This window comes from Accipiter gentilis, chromosome 1 (genome assembly GCF_929443795.1).
Source record: "Accipiter gentilis chromosome 1, bAccGen1.1, whole genome shotgun sequence".
Lineage (NCBI taxonomy): Eukaryota > Metazoa > Chordata > Aves > Accipitriformes > Accipitridae > Astur > Astur gentilis.
In genome coordinates this window covers 11773036-11790114 of record NC_064880.1, presented here as the reverse complement: position 1 = coordinate 11790114, position 17079 = coordinate 11773036, and the positions used below count along the sequence as shown (strand labels likewise).

The window sequence follows — 17079 nt, the reverse complement described above, 5'->3', positions numbered from 1 at the left end:
GTAGCATCATCGGGATTTTGGTGTCTGCTGAAAAATCCACCTAGGGGGACCTCTTCAGGCAGCTCACTGGTCTGGACAACTCTGTGACTCATTTTCCCCACTTAGAAAAGGTGTTACCCCTCCAGGGGATTTTGGACACCAGCACATGGCCAGGGGATAGATGAGTGAGGGACTTGAGGTTGCCTGGTTTTACTGCACAGCTTGGATAGCCACGGTCCCCAGGGACACACGCCGATAGCTCACCTTCTGTCTCCCAGGACATTTCGTTGCACATGGGCTCTGTACCGGGGGTCTGGCTCCCCAGGCAAGCAGCAGAAATGATGCTGTGCCATCTGATGGTTGTTACACCTCAGCCAGGGCTTCACTGGGCTCTGCCAGCCATCCATGCTCCTCCTTCAGAGGACCAGGGTGCAAACCATGCCCAGATGCCATGCGTCCCAGCCTGTATGGTCTCCATCCTTGCCCTGGGTTGCAGCCTCCTCCTTTCAAGCCTTGATGAGAGCTAACGTGCCTGTCATCAACAGCTCTCCCTGCCGTGGCTAGAAAACACCCCAGAGTTTTGCGAGTAGAGCTGACAATATCTGGTGAGACATTTTTCCCTTGCAAGCATGCAGGAGTAGTTTTGCCAGCTCTTAAGCAAGGGAAGAGGGGCAATGATAAAGGATGGAAGGAAAAAAGCGAACCTAGATGAATGGAGGATGGCACCAAATTTGCTGGCCTTGCTCTCGGTTGCTTCTGGAGCAGAAGGAAAATGAATAGGAGGGGGTTGGCTGCTTGTGAATGGCCCCGGGAGCAGGACGAGGCTGTGCAGACCCTGGGGTCTCCTTGGGCTGACCTTTGCTCTGGGGTCTTTTGGGCAGAAACACCCTTCTGAAATGCATGGGTGGTCTTGGCCATGGGTGATGTCCCAGGGAGCTGCTGGTGGCATCTGTCGCTGGGGCACGGCTCTGGCTCAAGTGCTTTGACATTGGCATGTTACATCACTCCTAATCCTTTTAGTGATGTTGAGGTTTTGGAGAGAGCATGTCTGTCTTTCCAAATCCCATCCTGAGGACCTAAACTAGCCCACTCCAATGGACCTAATTCCTGTCCTTCCCCAAAGGCGAGGAAGTACCAGTGATTCCACTGCATACGGTCCGTCTCATCCCAGTGATTGCTCCTAAGGCTTCCTAAGCCCACCAAGGACTTCTCATGTGCAGTGAACCCCCAGCCCTTCATGGCCGGGGAGTGCTCTGGAAGTTTTAAAAACTCACCAGTTTTCCCCAAGGAGACACCAGCTGCTGTGTCTCCCTGGGTAGGGCACTTAATGGCTTAGCTTGCTGTGACCTAAATGAAATGTCTGCTTGTCCCCAAACCAGGTCTCCACCAGGTACCCAAGCCCCCAGCACTGCCTCCTCCACCCTTGGGGATGCTGGGGTCCCTCCAGGCACACCAGATGCTGCTGCTGTTTGCAGGAAGAGGGAGGAAAAAGCAAAAGGCCAAGCTTCCCCCTCTCACCAACCGATTCGTCCTCTAGGAGATTAGTTCCCTTCCCTGGCTTACGGGGGGATTTGCAGCCGCTCCATCTGCTCGAGCCCAGCAGGTCAGCGGATGCCAGGGAGGAGTGGCTGGAGCCCAGCTGCTGTCTCCGCTCCTGGGCATCCCAGGCAAAGCCACCCCTGGGTTTGCACCCCGGGTTAGGCATTTCTGGCTATATCCGTCGGAAAGGAGCAAAAAACCCCAGAGCTACCCAGGTGAAAATTCTGCTTGCTACATGGTTTAGACCCAAGGATGTTTGTCGATGGAGCTGTGCGGAGCAATGGCAAGTTTTTTAAGCTGTTGCTGGCTGGTAGAAAGCCTTGAGGATGCTCGAGGACCTCCTTCCACCCAGGATGGTCCCAAGGAGATGATTTCCCTGTAAAACCCACGTGGCCTTTGGGAAAGCAGGCAGGTGGGTGGGAAGGAAAGCATCTCAGAGCACGCTTTCCCAGGTGGACCCACAACCTGCCTACTGGGGTTTTGTGGGTAAATGGGGGGAGTTTGCTGGCTCACCAGTGCTTTTAGAGCCAGGTTTTCCAGAGGGGAAAACCGGGAGGTGATAGAGGTGATACAGGGCTCTCTTTCTCCCACTCTCTAGCTCCCACCTCATCACCAGGCACTGTTTGAAGGTGGTGGGTAACAAAGAGGCTTGAGCTAAGTTAGGGAAGAGCTGATGACAAGAGGGTTTATGGAGGCTGGATTTATAGGGACTGACTGAACTAGGTTTGTGGAAGCGGGGGGGGGGGGGGGGGGGGGGCGCTGCTGGGTGATGCCAGGGGCCTGGGCTTTGCTGAGTGCCATGCTGCTCCCAGGCTGTGGGGACCATGGGACAGGAGACCCTTTGCCCATGCCCGGATCCTGGCCGAGAGTGGGTCTGGTCTGCGCTGGACCCAGGAACATGCTCCCCCCATACCACTGCCTTTTTGGCAGGCATGGGGCCATGCGAGACCCAGCCAGACCCCCCCCCCCAGGGATGCTCCTGGTGGGGCAGCTCTCAGAAAGCACCAGGTTTTCTTCTAACGTGGCAGAAAATCACAAAGAAGGGAGCTTCAGGCAGCGGAGATGAGATGCTGAGACACCAATGCCATCCCCATCCTGCTCACCCACTGCTGCAGAGCCTGGGGGGGGAACTGGTTTCAGCCCCCCGTCTCCATTCTCCTTCCCTTGCTGTTTCACCAGGAATACCGATGGAGGCTGCCAGGTGTCAGCTCAGAAATCTTTTAACTTTACCTCGTCTCCCCAAATGGACAATGTCTCTGCTCATTAGGTACCCGCCCAGGGGGCAGATGTCAGCTCCGCTCATGGCTTTTCTCAGCTCATCTCTGCCGAGACTCGTGATGACTTCAGAGCGCTCAGGTCCCATCACGTCACGCCGGCTCCTGCCCGCGGGGCTGCCCACTCTGCCTGCCTGGCGGCTGTGCCGTCCCGGTGGCAGTTCACCTACAGCCCCCCCACCTTGGGCTCACCACCTCCACATCTCGAGGAGTGGGGTTTTGAAGGACGTTTGTTAGAAGGCTGGAAAATAACAGGCACCGGTGGCATACGCATGGTGTGCGTGTGTGTGTGTGTGTGCAGAGCTGGATTCGGTCTCCCTTGCCCAGGCAGCGCCTGGGAGGAGAAGCCATCTCTGAAGTCTGCCCTTTGAGGCTGATGCGTCCCGACAGCTTGTTCACTGGGACATTAAAATCATTGCCTCTGTCTGCGTAAAACACCCAGTAAGGCGGATGATGGGAACGCAGGTCAGGGGAGAATCGTTCTCTCCCCTGCGTGATGAGCGGCAGCACTGGAAACCCCAAGCAGCAGAACAAAGCAGATCCCAATGGTGCAGGGGCTGCTGCACCCTGACTGGATGGGAGTGGGCTCCCATCCAACAGGAAGGGAGCCAGCAGCTGGGGGGGACAGTGCAGATGGAGCCATCCTGCTGAGGTTCCTGTCTATAAGCTCAGGGATTTGGTGGTACGGTGGGAGAACATCCCCATCCCATCCCATTCCATCCGGTGCATCCCTCACCAGCTGCACAGCATGTTTTCCCAAAGAGCTTGAGTTTTCCCTGGGGGCTTGCAGCAAAGCAAGAGGACATCTGCAAGCTCTCCATGCTCTCTGCAGACCTTGGACCCCACACAGGTGCCCCATGGTCCCAAACACAGGGGCAAGCAAGATGCCCTATGGGCACAGACAGCCAAGTACTTGCAGGTGAGGGGAAGCTGAAGTCCACCTTGGCTGGCTGAGTTTGCAGGAAAGGCAGGCTGGGTGTTGGAGCAGGCTTTTTATTTTGGGGGGTGTGGTATGTAGTAGGGGATATGGGAGGACCTGCTGGTGTCTGGGATGGTAGGATAGAGCAGCGTGCCAGGGTCCTGAGGGGGCTGCTTCTGCATCTCCAGCCCAGAGTAGGTGCAGATGTGGGGAGTCTCTGGGCAGGGCTGCTGAAAACCTGAGCAAGCCTTGCTTTGAGGGGCCCTTCAAAATGATTCCTGGTGTGATCTGCTGGTTTGGGCTGGGCAGCAGGGCAGTGTGTGAGCTGGGGTGCACTGGACACCCACCCCCCTATGCCTAGATGCTGCTTTGGAGGCCCACAGATGTCCTCAAGAGCAGTGCTCATTGGCTCACTCTGCCTGAGAGACAGCAGGGGAGTTGTCATGGCCCCATGGGACCAGGCACAGGACCTGCTGACATGTGAAAGTACCCATCAGCTCCCCTCCGAGGCTGCGCACAAGTGGGGAGCCACACACATTTTGTTCACCTTTGCATCCTATTGATGCCACGTGGTCAAACCCTCTTCAGAGAACGCTTGGCCACATCTCCATGATTCCTCCTTACCCACTCAAGATTAAATGATGTGAAATTTTGAGCCCTCTGGAATGAGGTGGCTGAGTCCTCCAGTACACGTGGGTGGCATCAAGCTGAGGGTGCTGCTGAGCCCCTGGGGGGTGCTGTCCTGCATGTGGTCCCTGCTGCTCAGGGTGCTTGGTGCCTCTCTGGGATGAGTTAAGGATGTTGAAATGTCATAGTCTACAAAGGTTGACTTTTGGGGGGACTGGCCCCATCAATGTGTTGGAATTCATTGCATCCTGGGGTGCCTTTATCTGGGAGCAATAGGCATGATTTTGCTGGTATCTGGACATGTCTGCCACTCTGCTGTTCACAGGTGGCTCCTTCAGCATCCTGGGTGACCTCTCGTGAACATTGCTGACCAAATTTGCTAATGGGACCTAGTCCATGAGAGCTAGCAGATGAGCTAGCCGTGCAGGGATGGAGCCGTGCTCTCCAATGCCATGGATCAGGGGATAGAAAGCTTTTGGTGTGATAAGCTGGCTGGTGTCTTTCTCACAGCACCAATGCATGTTTCACTGGAGAGAAACAACCAGGAAAAAAAAATTGACTCCCCTGCTTGTACTGCCAGAGCAGACACAAGGTGCAGGGGCTTTAGCTGTGCTGGAGAGAGGATTTGGGAGATGATGGTGAGGATGATAGTCTACCAGCAGACCAAAAATTTGCTTGTCCATAGCTTGTGATGCTGACTCTTAAGACAACTCCTGACTGTCTTGCATTGGTCATTGATGAGCAAGATACCGCTGTTGTGTAATGTGGGGACACAGGCAGCTGCCACAGCCAGTGCCTCTTTGACCATGGTGGTGCTGCTGGATGGCTGTGCCTGGCAGAGGTCTTCTAGAAACAGCCCCACAGGAGGTGTCAGGGGATGCTTAAAGCAGCCATGGTCAAGATGTGCTTTGCAGTGCTGAGGTTTCTGCTTGGAGGCAGCTTTTTGATTACGCGAGGTGCTCTTGTACCCATGCTGGAACTGAGGTTGCCCCCAGCATGGCACTGGTCCTCTGGGAAATGCAAGTGTGTCCATACCTGAAGGTGACCTGCACCTTAATAGCAGAGAACACGAGTTAGGTGGCTAGAGGAGCATGCAACTCCTCTGCGTGGTTTGCACACCTGCTCTTGTGCATCTCAGGGGGCTGCAGGACATAGAAATAGCTGTTTTAGAGACTGGCTTACAATTCTGCACCAAGCATTTAGAGGAAAAAGCTGTGCTGGAAGCAGGAGTTCCTGTGCGTGGGTGTGCATGTGGCGCACAGTGCAAGACCATAGGGTTGTGGTTGGGATTTTACCATGCAGCATGTTGGTTTAAGGCTGGAAGGCCTGTAATGTAACAAGAAGCAGAGCTGCTGGGAGATGGACCAATATTTGATTAAGAAAACTGCTGACAAATTCTTTAATGACGCATTTCCTGAATGCTAAGCCTTGCCTTGGAATGAACTCAAACCTATGACCTGGAAGACAAATAAAAGTTTCTTTCCTTGTGAATTCATGGGCTGCACTGCTGTGGGTCACTGCTCTGCACTCGTGTGGGCAGTGGGGAGGCAAGATGTGCCCATGGGGCTGGGGTGGAGGGGCTTGTGCCTGCACTGGTGCTGGGGAGAAAGAGGGGGGTTTCCTTGCAACCCCTTGTCCTTCCTGCATCCTGAATCCTTGTCTGAGCCCCCTTATTCCTGTGTATTTTGATGAAGCTGGTGCTGTGGTCAGGGTTTTTCCTTCTTTCCCTCAATACTGAAATCAGTGACTAGAAGTTTGTGCTGATTGGCATAAAAAATTACCAAAGATTCCTCTGCTCTGGGCTGTTTTGCCCTTGTGCTTCCCTGGATTGTCCTTGGCCATGGAAGCAGTGTTGGGAGGATGCTTTTGTGGGTTCCCAGGTGGGAGGGCTGACCGGGCATGCCAGGGTGCTGAGATGTCATGCTGTTTTCCAGGTCCTTCCCAGCTGCCTCTGCTGCTGACCCCCAGCCATCTGCCCCGTGGGATCCCCAGCCTGCCCCGCTGCTCCTCCAACGGTGAGCCACAGTTCAGGTTTTTCATCCTTTCCAATTTTTTTTGGCTATTTGGGCTTGGTGGGGGTTTTTGTTCCCTCTCTGTCTTTTGAGAGTCCATGGGGAAGGATGTTACTATTGTGACAGTTAATGGGATTTAAAATTTATTTTCCTTGTGTAGATTCAGTGGAGAGTAGTGAAGTTCCTCAAGGTCTGTTCTAGGACCTGTCCTGCTTGCAGGTGACACCACCTGGGGATGCAGTCATTACCTTGGAGGACATGGCTGCTATTCAGAGAGACATATTATAGGGTATTGTAGGGAAAAAACATTAATTCTGAGGACAGTTGGTCACTGAGACAGGCTGTGTAGTCTCCATCCTTGGAGGTTTACAAGCCCCAGAGCAACCTGCTCTGATCTTAGGGCTCATGCTGCTGTGAGCAGCAAGCAGGACCAAAGACTGACCTCAGGGGGTTCCATGGGCTCCCCCCCACTGATGGGCTCCTTCCCACAGCAGCGGCATCAACCCCTCGAGCCCAAGTCACTGGGGATGAGCACGGTGGTTGCTGAGTCACTAGGAAGAGGAAGGTTTCCCCTTATAACCCACAAACTGCCCTGGCATGTCAAGAGCAGTGCCAAGTCCAAGCAATGAGTGGGGCCTGCAGCTCACCCACCCTGACACCCAAAGAATATTTTGGGCGATAGAGAGCTTTTTCTGCCCTCTGGCACTCAGCTTATTAATGGCTCAGGCTGCTCGATTGATTTTATTGATGGGTAATGCATGCCCCAGTTAACTTATTGGGAGCAGCAGCAAAAATAAAGCAATAAAAATAACCCAGCACCCATGTCACTGAAACGTGCTGGATTATTTCCATTGTGGTTTGATTTCTGGATGAAGCAGACCCCTGGCTCGTGCTCCCCCCATGGGGGCAGTTCCCACAGCTGGACTGCTGGGCTGTGGTCGCCTGGGGGGTCTTGCTGGGGTCATGTCCCGGGGACCCCCTCCTCCACAGCCCAGCTCTTTGGATGACTTCCCTTGGTTCATGGATGCTGGGACAGAACCTGCCCAAACCTGCTCTGAATGTAGAGAAAAATATAGGCATGGCTTTGCTGCTGGCCCCATAAACAACCTGGTGGTGATGCTCCCGATCATTTTGACCCGCCCAACCCAACCCACGTTTTATTTCTCTCTGAAATTCACTTTTCCTGGACGGTAAGTAGCCATCAGGTGTCCTTCCTCTGCGCTGTGCCTAACCTCTGCCATGTCCTGGTCTGCAGGCTCGTGCCGCGGACCTCCGGTTTCCGCCCTGCACTCAGCATGCCCTTTTCTAGTGCAACCGGACCCTCCAAGGAATCACTCTGGAGCTCGAGGCCAACCTGCAGGGTAAGGTAAGGCAAGCTCAGTCCTTGCAGCTGCACCAAGGTCTCCCTCAGGCTATAAAACGCCTGCAGGTAGGCTGTGGTTGGGCTCTGCAGAGAGAGGTACTGTGGCACTGCAGGGACCCAGCTCCCTGTAAGGGGCAATGCTGCAGTGTGGGCAAAAAAGGGAAGGGGTTTTGCTCCCTGCACAGTGCAATCCTGTGAGCAGGGCTTCTATGAGAGGTGTGTTTTGCTGCCGGGGCCTCTCTCTGCAAAGGGGCCAGTGCAGTCATGCATCCATGCAGGCCTCCCGTCCTGCTGCCTCTGCCCCCGTTGCACTTGGCCGCCTGCTTTCCACCACGGTGGTCACAGGGGTCCATTAAAACCACCTAAAGAGCTAAGCTGGGAAGCGCGTAGGCAGGGTCATTTTCATCAGCCACTCTGCTTTTGTTACTAAAATAGATCTGCTTTGGCCTGGGGCCATCGTGTTGTCCCAGGCATTGACTATCACAAATGGACGGCGGGGCAACATTTTCCATTAGTGGAGAGGAGGACATGCGTCTCCGAGTGAGAAGACAGCTCCATAAAGCAGAAATGTTGTAGTGACAGACAAATCCACCTCTCTTCTCTCCCTTTCCTTTTAAAAGTGTCGCTAATCCCTGTTTTCTGCACATAAAACCCTGGGAGAGACCAGCCAGAGCAACACTCTGTACCTGCAACAAGATGGTGCATTTTGGATAAGGGGATAGAGGTTTCTCAGAGGAGCTGCAGGTGACCCAGTAAGGTGCAGCAGAGGTAGAACTTGCCCAAAAACCTGCAAGGAGGCTTGTCCATGGTCACTGGTGACGTGGTGGGTACTGGTTACGCCTGTTCTTGAGCATGCATCATCTGAGGTCCATGACCATCTGCAGCTCCTGTGTGCTATGGGCAGCCTCTTACAAACACATCCATCTGTAGAGGAGTTTTTGCGGGGGTGGAGGGCAGCTTTGTCTTTCCTGCTGGTAGCCTGAAGGCCATGAGCTGAAGAAAGATACACTTGGGAGTACATCACTGGAGGGCCCTGCCTCTTCCCAGCTTGCTGGCATCTCCTTGTGCACAGCAGGTCTTGGGGAAGGGATCCCCATTGCCAACCCCAGGAAAACTGGGACATGTCCTTGCTGGGGGAGCTGAGTGTCCAGCCTGGGATGAAGTCCCTAAACTGTCCTCCCACAAGCGCTCATAACCTAAATCTGTCCAGGAAGTGCGTTCTATTCTCTGGCTTTAGTGAAGACAGTTTTCTGCAGTAAGTGGTTATTAAAGCATCATTTGGATGAACATCACAACATCCCACAGCTCCCACCTCCCTCCAGGAAGGTCTCCGACCTCATTTCTCTGCCTTCCCATGTTCCCACGCTCCCTGTCCAACATCTCATCCCTTCTCCCAGGCCTGTGCCCTGGCCCCTCTCCCACATCCTCAGGCAGGAGGGAAGCCTGGTGCCCAGCTCTGTGCAAGCCAGCAGCTTCTGGCTCAAAATGCAAAGCAAGGTGTGGTTTTCATTTTAAATGCTAAGCCCTCTTCAAGGCTGTCTTGGACCTCTTGCCCCATGGGATTTCATCCTTTGAACTCAGAGCTGATGCTCTGTGTGCAGTATCATGACTTTTTTATAGAAAAACTATGGGTGCAGGGGACACCTGGAAGAGGACTCTGGTTTTGGAGACTTGGCACTGGGAAACTGCTGCTCCTCCATCTCACATCCAGGCAATGCAATGAGTGGTCACTGCTGATGCTGGGGGCTGGGCATGCTGTGGGGTTAGCAAGGTGCTCGGGTGGGAAGTGTCCATGCTGGCAAGGGGAAAAGGCTGTGACACGAGGCTGCGGGGTGGTGGTGGGGACGTGCCCGCCAGTGGCAAACGATTTCCCAGTTTGACCCTTCTGCTTAATCTGAACTTGAAGGTGAACGAGCAAAGCTAGCGGCATCGATCTGGGATGCGGCTGATGAGTGCCGTGCCCTGCGGAGAGCTCAGCCCCCAGCGTCAGGTCCCTTTCTCACCATTTTTTTTCCTGCCTCCCCTTCACGCCTTTCCAAAGCGATCAGTCAGAGTGGGGCCTGGCATGGCACCCCAAGCCACTGACCTTGCTGGGGGCCAGGGAGATGCCATATAGGCGCCTGCGGAGAGCTGCCCCACTGTCTGAAGGGCTTCTCCCAGCCCCAGCCGCCTCTCCACTACCAGTAAGCCTGGCGTCTGCCTGCCATCAGCTCAGAGGTGCAGGGAGGCACATGCTAAAGGCAAAGGCATCGGTACCGATAAAGCCCATGCTGTGTGCCTCTCAGGAGGCACGTTTCTCATAGGTAACGAAGTTGTCTGCTGAGCCGCTTGCTGATTCTCCTGACTCAAGGGGTCTGATGTCTTGATGAGGTGTTTAATTCAGACTCAGCTTGTAGGGCAAAATGTAACTTGAAGCATCTCCACGCTGGTCTTAAATCTTTAGATAAAATGCTGTACGAACTGGCAAATTGTATTTCTTTGACCTATTGGGAAACAAAACCTGAGCATAGGCTGGAAACCTAGAAATTGCCTTGGCTAATGTGTAGAAAGCTTGGTTTTGGGGGAAAGAAAGATGATATGCCTTCCCTCAACATCTTCCGTGCTTTAGCCACAGATTTTCTGCAGCTGAAAATAACAAACCATTTTAATCTAAGTATTGCTTGTTCTGATCTTTTAATCCAGCTTGCTTTCTATCGACAGAGTGGCCTAAAATAATTTCTCCGCCTGCCTCTCTATTATATAATTATTCAGAAGATTACTCGGGAATGAGATTTAACTGGGCATCACTGAGGAAGGATGAGGGGGCTGCAAATGGGGAGCTGCAGGGCTGGAAGGTGTGGGGGGTTCTTCTCTCCCTTTGCACACCGGCCATCACAAAATGTGGGAGGGGAAAGCAGCGAGCTGAGTGCTTTTGGCTGTGTCCGTAGTTTGCATTTGAGTACGGCAGGTTTCTTCCTTAGCTTGTATTTGTTGGACTAAAATGCCCCATCATCTGGCTGGTGGCTGGAGAAGTGTGACCCTCCAAGCCAGAGGGGATTTCAAGTGAAGCCCTGCACTTCTCTGCACCATTTGGGGCATTTTATGGCTGTACTTCTGTCTTTGATAACAGCATGGTGAGACAGTGCGGCCTTGGGAAGGATCTGGAAATAGGGACTGTTCTCCTGCTGCTTCTGGTCCCTCCCTGTGCAGAGCCGTGGCGGGGGAACAGCTGCAAGGGAGAACCAGCATCCAGGCTGGGTGCTGGGTCGGGATGTCGTGTAGATGCCAAGAAGGCATGGAGGTGGCCAGAGCTGTGCTTTTTCACCAAAGGCCAAGCTCAGCTGGTTCTTCGAGGAGCCTTAGGTGGTTACACTTAGATAAGAAGGGCTCAAGCCCTTGATGGCTGGGGACAGCTGCTCTGCAGAAGTAACTTCACTGAAATTCAAGGGCAGATGCCAGAGGTAGTTTCACTTGGGGCTTTCCATTGGCAGAGGCGATGAACAGGCATATTGCTGGCACAACAAGATGGCACAGCTGAGGGATTTGCCAGGTGGAGACTCAGGTTGCCAGAAAAATGCAGCTTCTGACTGGCATGACCCACAGGCTTGAGCTTTGACAGAAAAAACAAGATGTCATGAGCTCCAAAAATTCCTTTTCCCTTCCCCAGACTGAGTGTCCTGACACTGATGGGCTGGTAGCTGTGGTTACCAAGGGAAGGCCAGGAGCTGCTTGGCCTGTGGACGATGGCTGGCTGGGATGTGGTGGCTCAGAGCTGCTGTCCCCTGGGAAATACAGAGCTGGGGCAAGGAGGGAGCCCCAGCGGCAAAGTCAGACGCTGGGAGCTGTGGCTTGTCTTGCCTTGCTGCATGGGGCCTTGGGGACACTTCTGGGGCAGAACATCCCCACAGTTGTGCTGCATTTTAAGTTTGGTGAGTGTTTGGGGGGGTACATTTTGAAATGCCCTTTGAGGCTGGCATGGCCGTGCGGTGGTGGGAGCAGGCACTGCCTGCCTGAAGCATGCCACGCTCCCTCCATTGCACTAGGTCCTTCTTCTAAGAAAGCTGTTTCAGCAGACCCTCTGCCTCCAAAGCAAGACACTTTTCATCTCTTGGAGCAGTTGGTTGGTGCAACCACTGTGCATTACCTGGGAGGGCTGCAGAGGATGGGATCAGCCTGGGAGGGGTCAGGAGCAACATTGGGGCACAGGATAATCTTTTTTTGGTGATGGAGCAGTTGTAGCACATCCCCGTCCTCCGAGGCTCAGGGAGCCAGCTGAGCTCTGGGGTCTGCAGTCAGGGCTTCAGCCTGGTCCTTCTCTCTGTGGCTGCTGCCTCCGAGATGGAAGGTTTAGCACAGCCCATCGCCAGCAGCCAAATGGGTGTTGCTCTCCCTCCCGCAGGCTCTGTCCCTGAAATGGGTGGGCAGGCAGGCACCGCTCTGCCAGTACCCTGGTAAAGCATCTTCAAATTTCCCCCTGCACACAGGCAGTGCTCCGGTGCTTATCTCGTACCCGAACTCCTTTCTCCTTTATGTTGAAAGCGTTGGCTGGTTCGCCCTCATTGCCTTCAGGCAACCCGATTTGCTCAGTGGCCTTTAAAAAAAAAAAAAAAAAATAAAATCAAAGCCCACTGAAATGACAAGAACATCAGCCATGGGTGCATCCCCCTTTCCAGCAAACTGAGGGATTTGGGAGAAAATAGGTCACGTGGTCTTCATCCCATGCCACGTGGTGGACCTCCCAGGGCCAATGAGGTTCAGAGCCCTCTGCGCTGTACGGCGAAAAAAATCACTGGGATTTTTTTTCCCCCGTAGCATTTTTCATCCTTTCCAAACGTGAAAAGACTGGCCATCTGTCCGGACCCCCCTCACGCCAAATCGGCACTAAAGCGGCTCTTTGGGGAAGGTAAGAAGATTTAAAAGATTGTGTTGGTGGAAGACCACCTGCCGCGTGCAACTTTTCTTATCAATAAAAATCAGGGAAGTATCATGAAATGAGTCAGGTCTCGGGCTCCAGTATGGGTTAGAAGAGCTTTGAATGCTTAAGAGACGTCTTAAGTGAATGTTTTGTAGAGGAAATTTAAGTCTGTGTTGGAGGAAGGTGGGATTATGGGAGAAATAGGTGCGCGAGCAAGGGGGTTAGCTTAAGTTAACATCTGCTCCTTAAGTCTCTCCTATAAGATATTTGAAAAATATTTTTACAAAACTGTTTTGCAAAACATTTTTGCAAATTTGTTTTGAGAAATTGTCATTCTCTGTTATAGTGTGCATTATGATGATAAAATTCAATTTCACCTGTGTCTTGCGGCTAATGCCAAAGATTGTATCCCTTGGTAGGGAAGCATCCATCTCTGCATTAACCAGAATATTCAGCCATTCCTAATTTGTCTGATTTACAGTTCAGGCTTTGAACAGTGTCATTTATGTATGTGCTCGGGTGGGAATAACACAAATCAAATTGCCTTAAAGAAATTCATAAAAAACTAACACAGATGTTAATCACATCTTAGTCTGGCAACATAATAAAACCCCCAACCCCATTTGATTTAATTTTTACCTTTTAGTTCTATTTCCATTATTTTTTTTCCCTTGTGCCAGGGAAATTTGATTTGGAGAGAGGAATACCTTTTATTATGAGGCTCGCTTTGTTTTCTTTTCAGTTTGCCTTCAGATACCCATTTTACTCAGGGTAGTTAAATTCTTTGATACCATCGCATTTCTATTTCATTTTGTTTGGTTATACCATTGCTTTATAAGTAGAAAAGTGAAATATTAGTTGCAAAGGTTATAGAGGACTTAAATGCTGTTGAAATCAATCCTAAAATATCATCTCCTTATTATGAAGGGAAAATGTTCTCAGATGTATTTTTCTTGTAATCTGAGTTTTCTGGGATAATGTAATTTTAATGTGAACCATATTAGAAAATCTTATTTTATTAGTCAGAAGTCACGTCTGACTTAGAAATAAACCAGAAACAGTGGATCAAGGGCATTGTGTTTAAGTTTCCATAAAATGATTGACCTTTGTTTTGGCAGATGCAAAGACAGATGCTAGCCTGCATTTTGATACAGAAACCAAACCCTGAAAAACAGCAGTTTTTCTTAATATCTGGGGGTTTGCTTTTAATACAGAATTCCCCAAAAATCAGTAATATTTCTGAAGATCTTAATCTCAGACTTTCTTCCTCTTTTATGGATTGATTTATATAAACATTTTAGTATTCTCAGATACAAAAGCAAATTTGAAATTCTTTCTTCCTGAGAAATAACTGTAAAAAATGTTCTTTTAATTTTGCTGAATTAAGAGGACATTTCTTTCTGAAGAAAACTGATCATTTTGGGGTGGGGAAAAAAGGCTACTGATCAAGACCAAGGGGAAAAAAAACCTCTTCAAGTGGTTTCAACATTATTTTAATGTTCATATTGCAATAGGTGCAAAATCAGCCTTCAAAATGCATTCGAGAAGCTGTGGGATTTTAGCGCATAGGATCAGAAAATACGAATGCTGTTAGAATCGGTGGCATGGGACGTGCAGAGTGGACCAAGAAAACCACCTCTGCAGTGGAGAGCACTGATTTGAGGTGGAAGCAGAGGGGACCTGGGCGCCTGCATGGGGAGATGCTCACCACCTTGCAGGATGATCTTTCTGGGTAACTAGAAATGATGCTTCTACCCTCCCTGGTATGGTGGTCCCAGGACTGCTTTTCTGACGCGGTCATTATTTTTTAACTCCAAGTCAGACACCCGCTTGGAAAATGGGCATTTGCTGTGCAGCAAGTGGAGAGGGCACCTTGCCGGTGGCATGCTGCTGGCCAGTGTGGCTCCGTGACAGGGGGGCTCATGCCTGGCACACGGTGACGAACTCGATCCCGCCAGTGGCAGACCACTTGCAGCCCCAGCTTGGATCTGTAGCGAAGCGACGTGCCTGCTCTTGGTGAAGCAGAGGATGCCTTCCTGGCCCTGGGGCATGCTGTGCAAGGTGGCACCTCTGGCATCGAGCCCCTGTTCCTGCAGTGCGAGGGTGGGTGGCAGCCTGCATGGCTTGAGTTTGCCAGGCCTCTGCAGCTGCTTTTTGGCCAGCAGAAATGGAAAGTGAATTTAAATGCTTCGCCAGTGGGTTAGGGCTGTTCCCATCCCTGTAGTGAGCTTTTTTCAGCTTCTTACTGAGTGCATCCGTCCTGGAGCTGCGATTGTGCACACACACATATCTGGTTTAATTTCTTTATTTTATTTAGGCTTTGCTAAATGAGCTGGTAGCAGGCAGCGGGCGCCAGTATGGGGCACCCCACTGACACCAGACCTCTTCCACCCCATGGATGCATCGTCCACTAGAGCTGCTGGGGCACCACCCGTGGCAGAGGCAGGTTGGGGTATCAGTGGCGCATCCCACCCTGGATTTCAGCAGAGACCCGCAGCCCCGTGGGGATGGGACCGCTGCAGCAGCCATGCCCTTGCAGCCAGGGCCAGGTTTGAGGATAGGGGTGCTCGTCACCCCTTCCCCAGCAGCCCTGGTTCCCAGCCAAGCAAATTCACCCATTCCCTTGCCTTTGCATTTTGCTCAGTGTTTAGACCTGAGGTCACAGAGGACCTACCACAGGGAGGAGAGAGGAGAAGGAGGCTTTCCTTGATTTTAATCGGGGTTGAGGTTTAGTTGAAGTGAAAACAGATTGGGAGTGACAGTTTTGGAGCCTGCTGTCAGGGTCTGAGCGTGGCGCGGCGGCAATCCACCCCCGGCCGCTGAGGGCCCCCGTCCTCCTCCTCGCCGGCCGAACCTGGGGAGAGCCACCACTGCCAACTGTGGGATGGGGGCCGTGCAGCCCGGCTCCACTGCCGGCATGGCCGCCAGATGGCTTTGTCACACGCCGCCCCTGCATCCTCCTTCCTTGTGGTGCTTCCAGCTGCGAGCAGCATCAGGCAGGACATGGCCTTGCGGTGGCCACCGAGCGTGGAGTCACTCCCGCTGCCTTCTCCAGCCCTGTGCAAATGGATGCTTGAAAAAGGAAGGACGGGGTTAGTGCTGCATCCCGACCGATCTGCTTGGTCCTGACCGAGCAATGCCAGGTTCCTTCTCCAGGGCAGGGATATACCCCAAGGGTCTTCCTTCCCATGTCTCCTATCAGTCTCCCATTCCCAAAGAGCATCTATGGCCAGGGTGAAGGTCACGGGTTTAGGCTTGTGGAGAGGCAGCACAGGCAGAGCACTGGATCCAGCCCTGAGCCCAGAGGAACTGGGATTTATGGGGCCAGGCTGGTCAGGGCTGCCCCACTGGTCTTGCTTGGTCCCTGCGCATTTTGCATGGAGGGGGCCAGCAGGATGATGCTGTACCCAGTCTGTCTCTTATGTCCCCAGCATCCTGGGGGGAATGGGAAGACCTGCCTGTTACCCCATTCCTGGATCAGGAGGAGCTAGGACCTGCCCCAAGTGCTTTGAGAAGTCTAGTGGTGTTCATGAGAGCAGCCCCCCCCCCCCCCCCCCCACCATCTTTCATCCTGCACAGCATCTACTTTAAAAAAAAAAATTAAAAAAAATCAGCTAAATCAGTTACTTTTTGTAGAGACTGAGCACGGTCAAAATAACAGGCTCCTTGCCTGTCTTGACCTGGCACCTCCTGTTTGCCCCCATGTGCTCTGGGTCAATCTGTCTGTCTGTCCACCAGCACCTGGACAGACCCCTCCAGGGCAGTTCATGTGCTGTGAGCCTTGTCCCGGTTTCCAGGGATTAGAGAGAGAGAAATGGAGATGGGATGGGATGAGATGAGGCAGTAGATTGCTTCGCTCTCAGGATGAAGGGATTTGCGGACTGCCCCCAGATCAGTAGATTGAAAGCGGAGGGAAATTACTGGGATGATGCTGCCTGTGGGATTAAAGCCAGGGCAGCCAGGAGGCTCTGGAGGAGGGGAATGAGGGGGGTCGTGGATGGGGGGGCCACGGCATGCCTGCTCCTCTGAGCTGCGCGGAGATGCTCCTGGTTGCATCCTTATCTGTTTCGGAGGATGCACTGGAAGCACATACCTGCTGGCCGCAGCTCTCCAGGATGCCTGAAAGGGTGTGCAGCATGATAAGCCAAGATGGAGAGAGGAATGAGGGGACAGGAGGCCATGTCCCTCATATCTGGATCAAGAAAAACAGTGGTGGTAGAATTTGATGCCTGCTCTGCAGGTGTTGTGGCCACACATGCATCCGTGCAGCAGCTGCATAGAAACAGCACAGGCAAAAGTCTTGTGCTGGTTAAGTCCATTCAGCTCTTTTAGGTGAGGACTGACTTATCCCCTCGAGGTTATGGTTAAGGCTGTGCAGTCTCTGGCACAGCAGCAGGATAAACGAGCCTGTTGCTTTCTGCTTTCCCGAGGCCCCAGAGGTGCTCTCTTCTCAGCTGCCCCCCCAGTTAAAA

The 17079-nt window shown here is 52.5% G+C and overlaps 1 protein-coding gene across 1 annotated transcript in view; it reads left to right on the top strand.

The window, feature by feature from the left end:
- Positions 1-17079, top strand: part of PCBP3 (poly(rC) binding protein 3) — a 59482-nt gene that overhangs the window by 1062 nt on the left and 41341 nt on the right. Inside the window, exons 2-4 of the mRNA XM_049807067.1 lie at positions 6273-6353; positions 7606-7716; positions 12505-12595. The gene's annotated coding sequence lies outside the window, so the exon portion shown is untranslated. The remainder of the gene's footprint in view (positions 1-6272; positions 6354-7605; positions 7717-12504; positions 12596-17079) is intronic.